At 37.5% G+C, this 18,128-nt stretch overlaps 1 protein-coding gene across 5 annotated transcripts in view; it reads right to left on the minus strand.

The window, feature by feature from the left end:
• Positions 1-18,128, minus strand: part of LOC132090940 (receptor-type tyrosine-protein phosphatase F-like) — a 219,516-nt gene that overhangs the window by 149,258 nt on the left and 52,130 nt on the right. The gene's annotated exons all lie outside the window — the stretch shown is intronic.

Below are 18,128 nucleotides of genomic sequence, written 5' to 3' on the forward strand. Positions count from 1 at the left end.
ATATGCCTAACTCCAGGTTCACACACTCTGTCTGTGATGCGTAGCCTTTTTTTTTGAGCCCATGTTAATGGATCAGAACGTTCACACTGCACGCAGTGAAAAGATGAGAACAGAAAAGGTTATAAATAGAAAGGTGAAGATTTAATCTCTTGCGCATGAGCACAGAGAGAGTTGTGAGTGCACAGGACACAGGTTGAGCGAGAGGAGACACCTTGTAAGGCAGCGTGTATCTGAGCCTTATAAAGTCTATGATCTGAGCACGCGCATCTGGTTTTGTTAACAGAGCAAAGGAAATCTGCGTGCGAGTGGATAGATTCGGGCTTGTGCATTATTTTAATGTGCTTTCGCCTTACAATAATGCATATTGTAGCTGCTTCTGAACCGCGTACACGTAACTTACTGTATACGCACTGCAGACGGAGTACGTGTGAACCTTGGGCAATAAACATATTGGCCAAAACGTATTACACCTGAGGCACCGCTACAGTGAGCTTTAGGACCAATGCATGGCAAAAAAAAAAAAAAAAAAACATCCCTGAACACGGCTTTTATTTTATTTTTTTATAATAATTTTTTGCCATATGTCTAGATTTTGTTTGACATCTTTACTTAGTGATTATTTTGACTTAAGTCTGTTCTAGAGACATTTTACAACTTTTTGATAAAGCTATAATTGGTTTTCTTTTGGAAATATGTTTCAAATTTATAATGAATGCATTTATGACTGCAAAGCATGCCTGTGTGTGTCAAAATCGTGATTAAAATCGAAATCGCAAAATTGATCAAAAAATCGTGATAGGTTTTTTTTTGTCCATATCGCACAAACCTATGCAATCATACATTACATCATCACATTCCAAAACATTACAGCAATATACGCTGCTTAAATATTTCATAAGAAGTCTTCTGAAGTCATATGATAGCTTTTGTGAGGAACAGTGTCAAAAATCAAGTCATTGTTTACTGAAAATCATTATATACTGTGACAGAATTGTAAAAATGTGAAAAAGAAAAGGGGGGGTAGATTTTTCTTCAATTATTACAGAAACACAAACAAAAAGACATTGCAAATGAGTATATTTAGTCTACATGTCACATTGTCATGTAGACAAACATGCTTCATTTTAAATCTAAATATATATATATTTTTAGAGAATGTTACACTCCTGTTGCTGTTTGTTATTCTGCATATTATAGATATATATTACTGTTATACTGTAATAAAAATAAAGTTTCCTGAAAAATATATATTTATATAAAAATTTTTTTTAGCAAATTCTCAATTTTAATAATAAATACATGTATACTACAGGTATAAGAAAAAAATCTACATTATTGAATAAAAAGACAGAACCCAGGGAAAATATGATTTATTTCGATATGGTGCAAAGGATTAATTTAAGGATTTATTATTCGATGGCATTACTGGTCAGCAGGGGAACATACAGATCGACACATTTTCATTTTGGGCTGATCTATTCCTTTAACATAGTGACATCATGCATACAACGAATGATGTCACTGTGTTGATTTAATAAAGTGGTTTTAAACACAAGCAAATAAGCTCCAGCTACAATGAGTCCCTGGAGAGCATTTCAAAAACCAAAGACACCTCTGGCCATTGTGGGGGACACAAGTCGTGCCGGGTTCATGCTGAGTGCATGTGTCTAGGGGTCTGTGTGTGTTAACAGCCCGTGTGCTGAGGGCTCTCATGCGTCTTTCCAATGAAGCCACCCCATGCATGCTCTCACTCACTCATGATTAAGATGATGCATTCATTTATTAACCAGAAGCGCTCATCATGTAATTGGCCGGACCCGGGCTAATTAATCATGCTCACACAAAGCAGACATCTGCTATCCAACAGACCCCCTCTGCCACAGAGAAAATAATCATGGAAACACCACAGAGAGAGACGGCCGTAGACCAGCACTAATTACACCGCCACCGCAGCAGGAAAGTTTGGAGCCGCTGGCACTCAGCAAACAGCTTCCACCCTCAAACACCATTTGATCGGGAGTTGAAGGTGCGCTTCCACATTCCTGCAGGCTGAGCAGACGGAAACATATCTCAGTCTCCGAGTGCACCTTATTATGGAAATCATGAGTCTGGAACAGAACCGCTGAGCTGACAGAGTCACCAACACTGCATTAAACTTTGAGCATTTAGGGACATACACAGACAAACACTGCAGTACACACAAGCCTTTCTGCTTCAGCACACGCTGTAATTACAGCAGGATGCTCCCCACCATCTCTGCCTTTCCAAAGAAAACACAATTGCACCAGCCAAGAGTCCCTGGCATGCCCAACCTGCAAGCTCTCCTGAACATTCCTGCAGGAAGAGCACGCTGGGAAAACAAAGAGCGGACTGAACATGGCCTGCATTTCTAAAGACCTCAGTCGTTTCTGCTGAAAGAAAAATGATACGAGCAGCCAGTTAGTCTCTCCATGATGACAAGCATGTTTAAATGAAGGGGCAAAGGTCAGGCCGTTTCTCTCAGGACATGACTGAACAGGAACTGCAGAGTAGGGATGCAGCGATTCAACACGTCGCACACTTCAGTCATTGCTCAGGCCTGAATTCATGAGTTGTGTGTGACTGGTATATAAATAATGTAACATATACTTAAATAATTAAAAATAGTCTAAAAGTTAAAATAATAAAGTTTCTCCAGATTGTTTTTCACTAAATGAAGGACAAATGTTTAATTGTGATACAATTATAACAAAATATTATATATAATGAAATATATATTTTTCCATCTAGTAGCCAAGTCAACATTTCTCATTTTTATTCAGTTTAACTTGATGCACCAAAATAAAATAAAAAACAAACAGAAGAAACAACTAACACTGTAATAAAAACAACACACATATGTAAAAACCAAAGAAATGAATCAAACTAACCAACTCAAATGCCATTTTTGCTATTTAACATTTGATGACAGAGAAACTATTACAATTTACAGAGACAAGAAAGGGAAATTAAAATTAATGACTCATTACATGCATGGCCAAATAAAAATGCATTAAAATTACTGTTACACTTACAATGTTGTTTAATTTTATTGACAGTAAAATCACTGCAAAAATATCAAATATATTTCCCAGTCGTCTTATCTTCATCAAGTGTTTTGTCTTCTAGAATGGCCATTGCAGGTTGCACTGGCATAATTGCACCTAAATTCTTAACTAATTTCAGGCCCAACATGATGTTGCTTACTTGCTGTAGTGTTTGATAGCCTGATAGCTGCAAAGAGCACTTGCTTTATTATTTCTGGATTGATGGATAATCTATCATAATCCCAGAGGAGAAATTGGTTGTTAGAGATTTCCTGTGCCTCGACAGAAAACCTTTCAACACTGGCCGGAGCAGCGGTAATATCTGACGTACACTTAGAAAATCAATGCTCTTTGAATATTAATAAAGAGCTACACATAAGTTCATCAGTCTGATGCGTATGTACTTCCCTCAGCAGCATGGCCATTTAAAAAGCACATTTCTTGCCGGATATTCAATTAAGCAAATTAAATCAGGCAAATGAGGGGAGAGGGCGGCAGTTCGGAGAGCTCGTTTGTTGTGCTGCTCATTTAATCACATCAATATTGTTACAAAGATTGTCACTATTATCTGTCCATGACATTTTTATCCCTGAAATGGAGGTTAATATTCAAATGTCAAGATTCTTACGTGACTTTACATAAACTGAATGAGACATTTCCCTGCAATGAGAGAAAACACAGGTGAAAAAAAAGAAGGAAATCTCTCTGCGTAACTATAAGCACACCAATGTGTGATGATGAAGATTTAAATAAAATCTAATTCATACACTTGACGCATGAATTCAATTTGACAGTATAATGTCTAAATCACTCAAATAAAATTAATCTGAATGTTTGGAGCTGACTGAAACAGATTTCCAAACGTAATTATAAATACCTGTTACTAACATCAAACATGAAAGTGATGCTTCAAAAGCATTTGGGCTCCGCTCCAAACCCAAGTGAGCCACCCAACTAGACATCATACTGTATCCACACTTACAGGCTGTTTCCAACAAAAGGCAGTGAATTATGCTTTACACTATCTAATTTTGGCCAAAATTGATCCAGCATCACCTGAATCCTTTTGCAGATACTGAAGTACAGTACTGAAACGTCACCATGAAATAATGAGATCTCATTAAAATGTCAGTGTCTGTTTCAGACACAGAAACAGTGGGTCTGTTTCAGACCCACTGTTTCTCTGGGTCTGATGCAGGACCAAGTCAGCTGTGTTTACAGTGACAGGCAGAAAGCAGTAAAGAGGGAATGATATCTTCTTACAGCAGACTCTGGGGGTGTGAAGGGGAAAGGATGAAATTTTCATCCTGCAGGAGGAGCACCCTCGAGGGCCAGCAGTCTCTTATCTCCCCTGTTATCCGCCCACTCCCCATGGGAAGGAGGCACAGAGTGAGTCATAGACACCAGCTCTGTATTCCAAACAGTTCATCTAAATTTCATTAAAGAGAAGAAGTGCCAAGACTGGTGGATCTTTAGTTAAGAAGGGGACTGTGGTTCATCAGCAATGCTAATGAGACATCTGTGTCTGACTTCATTCTGGAGAGTTAAACATCTCATTTCTTACTATGGCTACTTTCCACATTTTTTTTTAAATTACAGTTAAGTCATGAGAACTATCTAATAACACAAATGGAAATATGCATGATTATGAATAATGCAGTAAACAAAACGTGAGGTGGGGGGGGCTTTCTTGAGATGCATCCTGGGATACTTATAAACACGTTAAGAGTTCACATGTATGCTTTCATATAACATACAGTATATTTGATAAGATAATAATGCATCATTACAATTTATGTTTGCCGTACACCGTACACAAGACTAATTTCAAATATTTCAGCAGAATTCTTCGCATCAAAAGGTTTTTAAAATATATATTATATACTGTAAATTCAGTCAAGTGTGTCCAAACTCATGCCTGGCAGCATATATGTGGCATCAAGCTATCCTACATGTCAAGATTGTGCATGTATTTAAAGCTCTAGCTTTCATCTCATAGCTGATGGCATTTATAGATAGACAGGAAGAGGAATTCTGGCTCATGCAGAGTGGTAGAGCTCATGACTGGCAGCCAGGTGCAAATGCACGGTCCACTGGTCGCCCTGCAGCTACGCAATCCTGCAAGATTTGTGGCTTTCAAGTGCTGTGCGATGCCAGGAGATTTGTGGAGCGGCTGAGGGAGGTTTGTGCTGTGGCAGGAATTTGCAAAGAGGGAAACGGATCTAAGGCCATAAATATTGGAGCAAAGGCAGGAATGGAGGCTCATTGTCTCAACAGAGAAAACTGAGGAAAATTAAGGTGCCTAAAGCACTTTGGTGTGCTTCCTTTTCCTTTTTAACACAAATACACACCGTGATACATACAAAACAGGGTTTCAAAATCATATCGCCCAGGAAAAGTCTTTTTACAAAAAAGAGTAAAAGACATAATGCGAGCAGGTCGATGATGATTTTACTGGAGACTTATTAATTAAGCAACATGGCAAATATTGTAACTCATATATAATTATGTAAATCATAATAGTTTTATTTTTAATTTGTCCATTCATTCAGTATGTTTGATTCATGAATCAATGGATCAGTTTAAACTCTGTTCCAAATGAAACGATTCAATCAATTGCATCATAAAGCAAAATTGTCTCTTTGTGCCTTTTAAAATAAAATTATATGTACTGAAATACTGACAAAATGTAAGGTTAAATCAGTGCATAATAATCATAAAATAAAATTATTAAATATATTTTTTCAGTTAGTAAACAGTGTGAAAAATATGACTTGATTACTTTTAACTATAGACATTTACTTATGAAATCCAGCTTGCTGTTTGGTTGAAATTGTGTTTCATCTGACTGAAAGAGAGAGAGAGAGAGAGAGAGAGAGAGAGAGAGAGAGAGAGAGAGAGAGAGAGAGAGAGAAACCTTCCAAGCCACTTTAGAGTAAATATGAAAATATCAAGATATTTATTGTGTGTCACCAAAAAGCTGAAAAATATCAAGAGATTCACTCAGCACTGTATAACAAGTTTACTGTTCCTCAGCTATCAGTCTGAATTCAATCCATTTCAGACACTCAAAAACTCAACAATGCCATCTCTTTACAAAGCATTTACACACACAAACAGCACTAAAAACTCTGGGTGGCAGGACAGGGCAAATCCCACTTAAAACTTGATAACACAAAACATGGAGACAGATCTTGACCTTGACTGATTCACAGCCCTGTTCTCAATGATTTTACTGCAGTCATTCCTGAGGTCCTTGCAGGAGCTTTTAGCTCCTTTTTCTGAGTACAGAGCCCAGCATACTGGATGATAAACTTTTTTTAATCTTTGTCTGAGGGAAGCACTCAGTGTGTTGTGTGGCGCTTACGGGATTATGTGGCCAGAGGGGGATCTGGGAAAAAATACTTTTATCACCCTTGCAACTAATTATAAGTGGCAAGAGAGAGAGCTAAAAAGTGTGCATGAGTATGTGAGGAGTTAAGATAAAAAATCTAACAAGAGAGGAGAGATGAGCCCCTAAGGACATGCTATTGCAACATCCTGTGGCGCGGCCATAAAAGATTTACGAAATAACTTTGGCCCCCAGAGCAAAGTATCAACAGCGAAGTTAATGGTGTGATTACACTAATAAGGGAAGGAAAAGAGATGGCACTGTGCTGCATATAATGACAGGGTGAAAACGACAGATAAAGAGAATGTAGGAGCATGTGATAAATTCAACAGCAGCATGAGATGTGGACCACACAGAGTGATTTGAGAGGAGAAATCCTCCTGTGCTCTGCAGTTGAGATGCAAGTAATCTGCAACTGGTTATATTGCATGAGCAGAGCAGGTTGAGTGCACTGCAGTTTTATTGTTGATCTGCCAAATGAATAAATGCATGTCACTGCAATACATAAAAAAATATATTGTTTTGTCAATATGTAATATGACACTATATTTCATGTTTTATATTTTAAAATCTAATTTTTTTCTTGTTTGAAAAGTGGGTTTGTTATTTTGAAAATAAATGCAAACTTTGATTAATATTTTGTTATGTAATACATACATACCGATGCATGCATACTTACAGTGACTTTGAATAAAAGTGTTTGGCAAATACATAAATGTAAATAACATTACAATACAACGCTTTAAAATATGCAATATGGCCCTATATTTACTGTTTTAGAATTTAAAAACTACTTTGAGTTCCCATATTCTTTGCCTTAAGAAAGCAAATATTTTTCATGGCTATTGTGCATGCTCTCTGCTAATGGCCCAAGACAAAAGTGCAAGTCAGGTCATCACCAGATAAAAAGGTGGATGAGGAAAAAAGATTCTAGAAGAGAAAATGTGATCCTGTTGACAGTGCTTGCCCTGCTGGGTTAGTATTTGTTTGAAAGGTTTATGAGCAACAATATCTGCTCTTTACATGTCTGAAAAGCTGACTTCTTGTCTTCAAGTCAACTGGACACGTCTACAATTTGATGTCATTCAAGTGTATCAAGAAATGATTTATTAGGTTCAAGAAGATGAGTAGAGTTTAACAATTAATCAGAAATCAATCAAAGGTTAGTGAAGGATGCAGCTATTGAAGCCTACAAGGAGGAACAAATGACCCAGTAGAGCAGAACACCTCAAGCGATTAACACAATTGGGCATTCAATGAAGTCTGAATCACTGAACGCAAGCCAGAAAGACCACAGTCTATTCATAACGTCACATTCCCACAGCATTCCAAGATTCCATTCGGAGTGTTTTATTGCTCTGTACAGACGTATTCTGAAGCCTCCATAAAACTGTCAGAGCTCTAAATGCACTGGAGTTAAAGATTATCTACAGCCTGATACACAATAATGAGTTAATGATTAGCCACGAGTGACCCAGCGCTTCAGTGAACCGGTCAAAAGCGCTCCAGATGCCAGGATGTGATGAACTGCACATCCCATCGCCTGGCTCTACGAAACTGAACCTGCGATTCTGGAAATTACATAAACTGCGATCAATCGTCCAGATTCTTATTAAAGACATGAAATGACTTTATATTATCAGCTGTGGTGATTGTTTATACTGGAATAGATCGGCGGCAACCACAGGAAAGAGTATGCAGTCTTTATAAAAGGAAAGAGATGCTTATAATAGATAGTTATATAGATAGTTATAATAGATAGTTAATAAAAAAAAATCTAATTATGTCATATTTATTCTCCTCCATGACACTCCAAGCTCATATGACTTTCTTTCTTAGTACTGAAAAACTTCAGTTCTTAAATCTCATTCACACATCTGCCTATTGAAACTTGCCATAATGAAATTGGTCCTGTGCCAAAAATAGGTAATTAAATACAAGTAAGATGCAAATTTAAGGAAAATTTGAGATCTAATGACAAATTTTGGGTAACAATAACTTCTGTATCTTGATAAGGGATGCACAAACATTTATCAAAACCTTTCCTTTTGTTTTTCAAGAAAGAAAGTCATACAGATTTGGGAAGATGTGAGGGTGAGTAAATTACTTTTGATTTCATGGTGAAAGAACTATTAAAGTTGATTGATTTTATTTTATTTTTTTAAAAAGTAATTATTCAGCTCAAGTGAGTTCAGTGTTGATTCAGTTCAGTTCAATAACTGTGTAAACTTCATCAGCTCATCTGAAGACAATAGTGCTGTTATTCAGCTCTAGTCAGTTCAGTAATTAAATTCAGATTAATTGATTCAATTCAGTTCAAATCAACGGGGTAGTCATGGCCTATTGGATAGAGAGTTGGACTTGTAACCCGAAGGTTTTGATTTCTAGTCTCAGGTCCGACAGGGATTGTAGGTGAGGAAGTGAATATCCATCTTAAAAACCACAACTTTTTTTCACATCTTGCATGAAAAGCACCCTCAATCTGTGTGATCTGGTCTCTGAACATGGCTTAGATTCCTCCCTCAATCCAAATCTATGGAATATTTTCACCTGTTTCTCCATTCAGCAGGTATAAATTGTGCATCTGCTTACATAAATTAACACCACACTCAACAAGACACGTGGCTTAAAGTAGGATGCATGATATTGGATTTTGCCAATATCTGATATGCCAATATTTTTCAACTTGTTTTGTCAGGTAGCTGATGCCGATAAATTTCCTTTTATTTGGAAACAACACCAAGTCTATCCTGTGCAGAAATTATAATATTTTTTTTTTGGTTAGTTTTTAACAAAAACGTAGGTTAGAATTAAATAAACAATAATATAGTTATTTTATAATGACCATTGAAAGCTTTGAAAATATTTATAAATCAACCAAATATCATTTGCTGCATTTTTTCCAGAAAGATAAAGTAGTAACCTTAAAATATTATTTTAAGATTTAGTTGTAGATGGTATAAGGCAAAATAGTTGTCAAAAATCTTTAAAGCTCATAATTAGGGTCCGGGGGAAGCTGCCACTGCTGCTACTGCACATGCTAGTTACTGTTTACTCTATCACACACCGAACAAATCATCTTGTACTTGCATTCTCAAATTCTCAAAAGTTTGCTTCAAAAATGACCACACTGCTGACGAGATCTAATTCCTGGTACACCCTAAGCACATGTGAGTTAATCCTCTTATCTAACAAAGATATCGGCTGCCGATATTCACATTTTAAGCCATTATCGGCGATTCCGATATTGAATTGATAATATCGTGCATCCCTATTTTAAAGAATCTTTTAGAAAATTCATGATTGGAGCACAAATTCTGTAGGATGAGTTGCATATGAAAACTTTGATATATACTGTGTTGAGATCAAATACTCAACAACAATAAGTTAAAAAATCCTATTGTTTTGTGGCATGCAGCACTTGGGGGAGTTGCTCCTAAAGTAGCTGGTTTAGGATTTGCACACACTGCTGCGTATTGACTGTTGTATTTTGATTAATTGGGATTTCAGAGGCATCTCATAAATGCACCGCATGTGATTAAACGCTAAGGGCCAGAGAGAGTGCCGTCAACCAATTAAATGATACCGTCTGCCACCAATCAATATCCTGACGCTTACATTTGGGAATAGGCACTTTGCGCTTGAGAAGCTTTGACAGTGATATCCGTTATGAACTTTTGAGCGAGTGATGTCATGAGTTCAGAGGATTTAGCCAGTCAAGTTAGCACTAGCATAAAAGCCGTGGCCCACAGGTGACCTGGGTTAATGTTCAGCCTCAGGACACAACAGTAATTAACCTCCACAGGTATCTGACCTCACAGAGTGCCGGCTATTTGCTCACCTGTCTGACCCTGAATGTTTTACAGTGTGTCCAAGAGGTTTTGTTGTTGTGAGCTGCCTAGTGCACTCTCATGCTCAGCTCTGGTTCATTAGCTGTACAGGATATCAGTCACATGCACGCTCGCCGACACACTTCCTGGGGAATAAACATGCCACCTGCTTCTCATTATAATGCACAAGCACACACGTGTGGCACATCTATCACCATTAAAGCTGGAAGAGTGGTATAACAGGAGTGAGAGGTGATGGCTGACGGGTTGTCCATGATGTTGTCTCACGCTCAGTTAGAATGCAGCTGTATCTCCTCTTATGCACGAGTGCACTCACAGAGAGAATAAGAGAGAGCGAAAGTGTTTCTATCTGCTAGCTGGGTTATAATAGTACAGCAATTCAGCAGGAGGGAGGGATGGCGTGATGTGACTCGTGGGAGGAAAAGGGGAGCAGCTTTATGAGTCCCTCGAGCACATAAATCTGTCTATTATAACAATGTGGTCAGTGGCCATAGCAGGTCCCTCCTCAGAGAGATGGGCACCCAAGAGAGAGCTCTCAGCTTTAACAGAGAAGACAGCAGGGGAGAGGACTCCTTTCTCTTTTTCCAAAACCTTGAAATGCTTCAAAGGACCAACACACAAGCTGTTCCAAAATATAGGCTGCAAAACCAAGATTGTGGACAAAATCCAAAGCAATATGTAAATTACACAGAGAAAGCAAATCAAGGACGCAATGCTGACAAGTAAAAATTACAATTTCATTAAGTTCAATATAACCAGAGCTCAACAATATAGAACTTATAGTGAACTGTCACCAATATAATCTAGACTAGCTTTTTTGTTTAACTTGTGATTGCCTTAAAAACATCACTAAAAAGACAAATACAAGTTAATTACTAATCGTCTGCATGGTGTTTTCTGTATAAATGTATATCATAGCTGTAGGGATGGGACGATAACCGGTTTTATCGATAACCGTGATAAAATGTGCTGAAGGTTAGTAATATCGTTTAAAAATGAATTATCATTAAAACCGTGTTTGATTATCGCGGTTTTAATAACTCGCTATTAAATCATGTCCAGCCAGCAACAGTCTGACACAAGCGCAGCGCACAATGTTTTTTTGTTTTTTTTTCGAGAAGGAATGCAGAGTCAGTGACTTTTCTATGCTTTTCTATGCTTCTACACTTTTCATTGTAAGGAAGGAAATGCCACAGAATTTAATCTTTCTTTAAATTAAGTGCATAGAGTTGCTTGTTTTATTAGTTGTTTGTTGATTATTAAATATAAAACTTGCTGAAATGTTTTCAGTGTGAGCATCAACTATTTTTGAACACTTTCATCTCGCTTCAACAAAACCGTGATAATATTGATAATCGTGATAATTTTAGTCACTATAATCGATAATCTATTTCAAACAAATACTGTCCTTTTTAACTTTTTGTCATCGAAAAATCCTAAAAAAAATGCTCATGCCTTCCACCAAAATATGAAGTGACAACTCTTTTCAAATGTTTATTGAGCAGCAATTCAGCATATTATAATGATTTCTGAAGGATCATGTGATTTTTGTTTAAATAAATGCTGACTTTTTTCCAAAACTATGAAAAAAAAACTCATTTAAAACGTATGTTTAAAGATAACAGTTTGATATAATAAAGGTGTGTCATTTTAACAAAAAAGAACTCAGTGACAACAAATAAATCAACAGAGCATTTGTGCTGTTGGTAGTTCATTAGTTGCTCAGCTTTGTTGCATCAGAGTCATTGTAAAGCCTTTGGAAGGCATTTGTGCAGACAGAAGACAGCATGGCAGCTCACTTAGGTTTATAGAGAGCTTTTTCCATTTTTCCTTGTTCTTGCATCAGTGAAATATGCAGGCAGAGGAGAGGCAGCTCAACCCGCTGCATCATGGTGGCTCTCAGTTATCTCACATCAAAGCACTTTGGCCTTGAATTGGAATTAACTACCAGGACGGCCCTTTCACTGGCATTGCTCACATTAACATCTCACTATTGACAAGAGCGTTTATGTGAGCATGTGTGCTCTGATGAGAGTGTCACTGTTATCAAGATCTATAGCAGCACTCTCACTCTCTCACTTTCTCTCTCTCACCGACATGCATGTCTGCAACTGTCCTGTGGGAATAATCAAACAAAATACATAATTCAAGACTGACAGAGGCAAAGTGCTGTTGATGCACATTGTGTCTGCACTAGTGGGAGTTTTGTTACCGAGCTCTGTGTTGTGTGTGTGTGATTTAATGTCGAGGGCCTGTCTCTGAGAGATATACTGGCAGCTCTCGCTTTTCTGCCAGTGAATTGAATGCTAAATAACTTGAGAACGAGAGAGAGATACTAAAAAGTTAGTCAATTAAAGAAGCGCTCAGGGATGCGGATAAAATGGCTCAGTGAGTTATCACTGTACTAAATGAGAGGACACCTTATCATACGAACGGAGGAGAGAAAGAGAGAGTGAAGGGGGAAATATTTAATTCTGAAAAATGGTTCATTAGTAATCCGATTGAAAGATAACGTGTTCTTTTGCCTTGGCAGCCAGAATTTATTGCATGTTTCTAGAAAGAAGTTCGAGGAACAGTGTCATAGTGTCATACAAGCAAGGTCATGAATAAAACTACATTTTGTTCTTGTCTGTGCAAAAACCCTCTGTGCAAACAATCTCAGAGAAATTAATGACAAAAATCTTAATCTTACAAAGGGGTTTTGATTTAGAAGATAACAGAGACAAGATAAAGAAAAAAGTGCATTTATTATACATTTTTTATTAAAAGGTCACAAACCTGTGAGATAAAAAATAAATTTTCTGAAGAAAGCACAAAGATCTACAGAGAATATGACTGTCTCAAATTATCCAGTCATAATCAATGTCGGTGAAGGACACAAATGAACAGCGGCAAACTAAAGTGCTTAATTAACAAAGGGTTTCTTTGATTTCAGTGATAATGAGATGACGATGATATGATTTGAATTAAAACAACATTCACAAAATGATGAGTGAAAAAAATAACAGCAAGATATTTACAATGCACTAGCAGTGCTTTTGAAGTAAGATGAAGCAAGATGGCGGTCTCAAATTGTTCAACTCAGTCAATAATGCTGTAGATTGATGCAAAGGAACACTTGAAGTGCTTTATAGCTCAGCGCTTGCTATATATAACCTAACCAAATTCACCTTATACTGTGCATATGACATTAATTAGGTATATACACAACAATAACCTAATTTACTTATACTGTGTGTGCACAAAATGATGCAAATGCAACCTGAACTAGGTTGTGAATATGCTTTTCCATAGCAATGAACTAAAACACATATGATTCATAGATAATGTTGTGCTGATATTTTTGTGTCAACTAAAATGTTGGCTAGAAAGGTTTAATTTTTTTTACTAAAATTGTGAAAAGAATTATGAAAAACATTGACTTCATTTACTGGAAAGGATCCTCTTTTGTCAAATGACAAAAACCAAAAATAAAACAACTTTAGTACAGTTAAGTGAGAGTTTGCTATGTGATTGCTATGGTGTATTGAGTGTTTTAGCACATTTCTGTGTGGTTGCTAACTGGCTTACCTCATAAATATGAGTCTAAATATGGCCAGAAAAGTTATTCAGAAATGATTACTCTTAAAGGGGGGGTACAAGGGTGTTTCATGTATTAAGAGTTGTTCACAGTGTTAAAGAGATGGATTCTCATGCTAAACATGTCCAAAGTTTAAAAAAATAATTTATAAGAATGACTGTATGTGAATTTCTGTGCCGAAAATCTTACTTCCGGGTTGGTACAAGTTTCAGCTGTTTTTTTCTCAATCGTGGATCTAATGACGTAGACGATGGTGGAACTCCTTATATGAGCATTTCTCTCGGAAAAGCGCGTCCGCGCACACACATTGACCGGAGGAGAGCGAGACCGCGCACATCAATGCACTTCAAAATCGTCGACAGCACTGCATAGGATTATGTCTCCAAATAAGTGCATTTTTGGATGTGAGGGAAAGTTTACTGTGTTCAGCTTCCCAAAGAACCCAGCGTTACATGAACAGGCGATGCAGTTTGTTTTTCCGGGCCAGCAACGGAGTGTATCAAGTGCCTTTGTGTGTTCTGTTCATTTGAGTGACGAATGTTTTATAAACAAGGCCCAAGTCGACGCTGGATTTGCACATCGTTTACTATTAAAACATGGAGCCGTCCCTGTGATAAAAGACCCCATTCATGTAAGTACATCAGATTTCTGTATTTTGCTGGAAATCAGCACATAATTGAATATAATGGAAACAACACAAAACATCAGTATTATAGCTCCGCCCACAGCACGCCTCCAGGAGCTCGGCTTTTTCCGGAAAGAATCAGAAAGCTGTATTTTTCTTTTAAAAATATGATAAAACTAAAGACTTTTTGGATATATGAAGGATACAGTACTACTCTATAGGTACTCAAGATTAACATGAGATTAGGTGAAACCGTGTATGTTATGTACCCTTTAAGGAATATTCACTTGAAGCTTGTCAAACAAGCATGATCTTTCTAGTGAAGTCTGGTAAAGCTGGTTAAGGAACAACAGAACCAGCATCCAAACTATGGCAACAAACTATGCTGCTGATTCATCAGGGGCGGCAAATGCAGACTGCAGGGTCTCAGGATAGACAAATCTTTTAAAAGACTCTGTTAGAGACGACAGCTCCTCCCAGCCTGTTGGTTGTCTCTGTTAGACCCGGTTGGTCCATTCAGAAAGCGGATTATCCCAGTGAGGAGGAGGAGGAGCGGATCGATAGCATGCTGAAGATCAGCACACCACTGCTCTGATGAGCCTCTCAACATGGTTCACGTGGGATGTGGGAATGCAGCTCTAATCCCTGTGAGTCAGTGTAGCGTAAAGAGAAACAGAGATGGGACTGAGCTCATCCATCCGGGTGGGTCATTTGATTGAATTGACGAATGTGAGAGCTAAACCCATATAGAGAGCAGCATGTGGGATAATTGTATGTGCTTGGGAAAAAAGCAAGCACTTCCAAAACTAAATGATGACAACAGTATGGTCTTTAGCAAATAAATGTATGTAAAGACCATGCTAATGCAAAAAAATGCTTATTGCTCAGCAGTTACATTTTTATAGCCGTGTATTTCATACTGAGATCTCTCACTTTTTTGATTGCAGACTTCACAGATGAGAAGTTAGACACTGATCTGAATTTTGCTGAAAAAACAGTCACACACAATCTATTGTGCTGTATTGATTTTTATAAAGTAATCATAACTTATATTGTTAGTAATATTTCAAAATGAACCCTTCTTGAACTGTACGCACATTTTCATTTTTTTATCTTGTTACCAAGACATATTATAGAGATATATAAAGAGACCACTGTTATGTCTCTAATTTGTGTAAGTAATCAGCTATAATTTTATAAAGACATCAGTGTGTGTGTATATATATATATATATAAATGGTTCAATTAACTGTTCAGTTTCAAAAATGTATATTATTTATGACTATTCTCAGGGATATCCATAACTATCCATTTACCCTCTATTCTATCTAACTACTATCTAGGAGTAATAACTGAGATATTAAAGATTGTGATTTTTCTGTCTTAAAGGGTTTGTTCACCAAAAATGTTTTAATTATGTCATTAATAACTTACCCTCATGTCGTTCCAAACCCGTGAGACCTCCGTTTATCTTTGGAACACAGTTTGAGATATTTTAGATTTAGTCCGAGAGCTCTCAGTCCCTCCATTGAAAACGTATGTACGGTCTACTGTCCATGTCCAGAAAGGTAATAAAAACATCATCAAAGTAGTCCATGTGACATCAGAGGGTCAGTTAGAATTTGTTGAAGCATCGAAAATACATTTTGGTCCAAAAATAACAAAAATTACGACTTTATTCATCATTGTCTTCTATTCTGGGTCTGTTGTGAGTGCAACTGCTGTGACTGTTGACGTATGACGCTGCTGACGTGTTTTCTGGTGCGCCCAATAACAAAGATAACATGTCAGCAGCGTCATACGTCAGCAACATCGTGAGTGCACTCACAACAGACCCGGAAGAGAAGACAATGATGAATAAAGTCGTAATTTTTGTTATTTTTGGACCAAAATGTATTTTGGATGCTTCAACAAATTCTAACTGACCCTCTGATGTCACATGGACTACTTTGATGATGTTTTTATTACCTTTCTTGACATGGACAATATACCGTACATGCATTTTCAATGGAGGGACAGAAAGCTCTCGAACTAAATCTAAAATATCTTAAACTGTGTTCCGAAGATGAACGGAGGTCTTACAGGTTTGGAACGACATGAGGGTGAGTCATTAATGACATAATTTTAATTTGTTTGGGTGAACTAACCTTTTAAGTATTAAGGAAACACATCATATTGCAACCACACATCTATGGCATCTGTTTGTTCTAGCTCGATCAAAATGCTCTTGTATCTCATACAGTATTTGAAACTATGTAACTGTCATTTGAGTGATTCATCAATGGCACCAGACAGATAAACCCTGGTCTACTTTCCATGAGAAGCCCTCGGTGTCTCGACAGGATCTGCCCTTCAAAGACTCCCCCGCAGTGTGGTTTCAGTCTGACAGTATTGATCACTATCTGTATCATTCATTCGAATACGGATCTGGTTACGACATCAGCTTCCTGATCAATAGCACTGAGAAAAGATTTAAAAAATCAGTGTCTGGAATTGTAATAAATGTGCAGAAAATATAAAATCCTCCAGAACTAATCTGACACCTGAGATGAATCCGACTCATGGAGTCAAAACAGACAGGCTGCGTATGGCTATGATTTGAATAATCCGACCTTTTGCAGGGACACACGTTCATTATTTTGCCAGTGATATGTGTCTGTTTGGGTTCCTCTCTCTTTTCCATTTCAAAAACAGAGATAAAGGATTATGGCATGGATAAAGGCTTTGTTATCTGTCACTGTATCAGCAGAACTAATTAAAGGATTCAGGTGTAAACCCAACATTGTTTGTGACATCTATGATGCCAATATTTTATAAATATTTCCCTTGATTTTCTCACCTAAACATGGGAATGCACATGCTATTTTTTTCTATAATAAAAACTTTTAAAAAATCATGTTGTATATCAGAACGGCAGCTTTAACATAACACTTTCCCATATCAATGCAAAGCTTTAGAACAGTATTTTTGCACTGCTATATTCCAACAAAGAATATATGATTATGTAGCTGAAACTGTGTGAAACAATATATGTAAGAGCACAAAATATGCGACCGAGATGGCGGCGCGAACACAACGCGAGGCTCAGCGTCTTACCAGATTTTGGAAAATAGTGTTAATAATTTACCTGGTTAGTTCCTTCGTGTTCGCGCAATTCAGTTATGTGAACTACAGCTATAGTAAACAGTCACTTTTGGACATCAACAAAAGGTGTTCCAACATAGTTTTAGATCATCCTTACGACTTCAGCAAACTCCCGCCAGAGCTACTGAGAACACCACGGACAAGCGGATCACTCGTACTGACCAGAAGTGCTCGGCATCGGCGTCAAGACAGTAAACAAAGACGGGGAAAGCGTGGAGGGCTGCGTGCTAAGCTAAGGCTAAACCCACATCGACCAGCTCTGCCCAGCATCTTTCTTGCCAATGTACGGTCTATGATGAACAAGATGGACGAACTAAAGATCTGGACCCTCACACAGAAATGTCTTATGGACTGTAATGTTATGTTCTTCACTGAAACATGGCTCTGCAATGATGTCCCAAACAGCGTGGTGCATATGGAGGGACGCTCTTTCTTCAGGGCTGACAGAGTAGCAGCAACCTCTGGTAAAAAC

This window comes from Carassius carassius, chromosome 17, assembly GCF_963082965.1.
Source record: "Carassius carassius chromosome 17, fCarCar2.1, whole genome shotgun sequence".
NCBI lineage: Eukaryota > Metazoa > Chordata > Actinopteri > Cypriniformes > Cyprinidae > Carassius > Carassius carassius.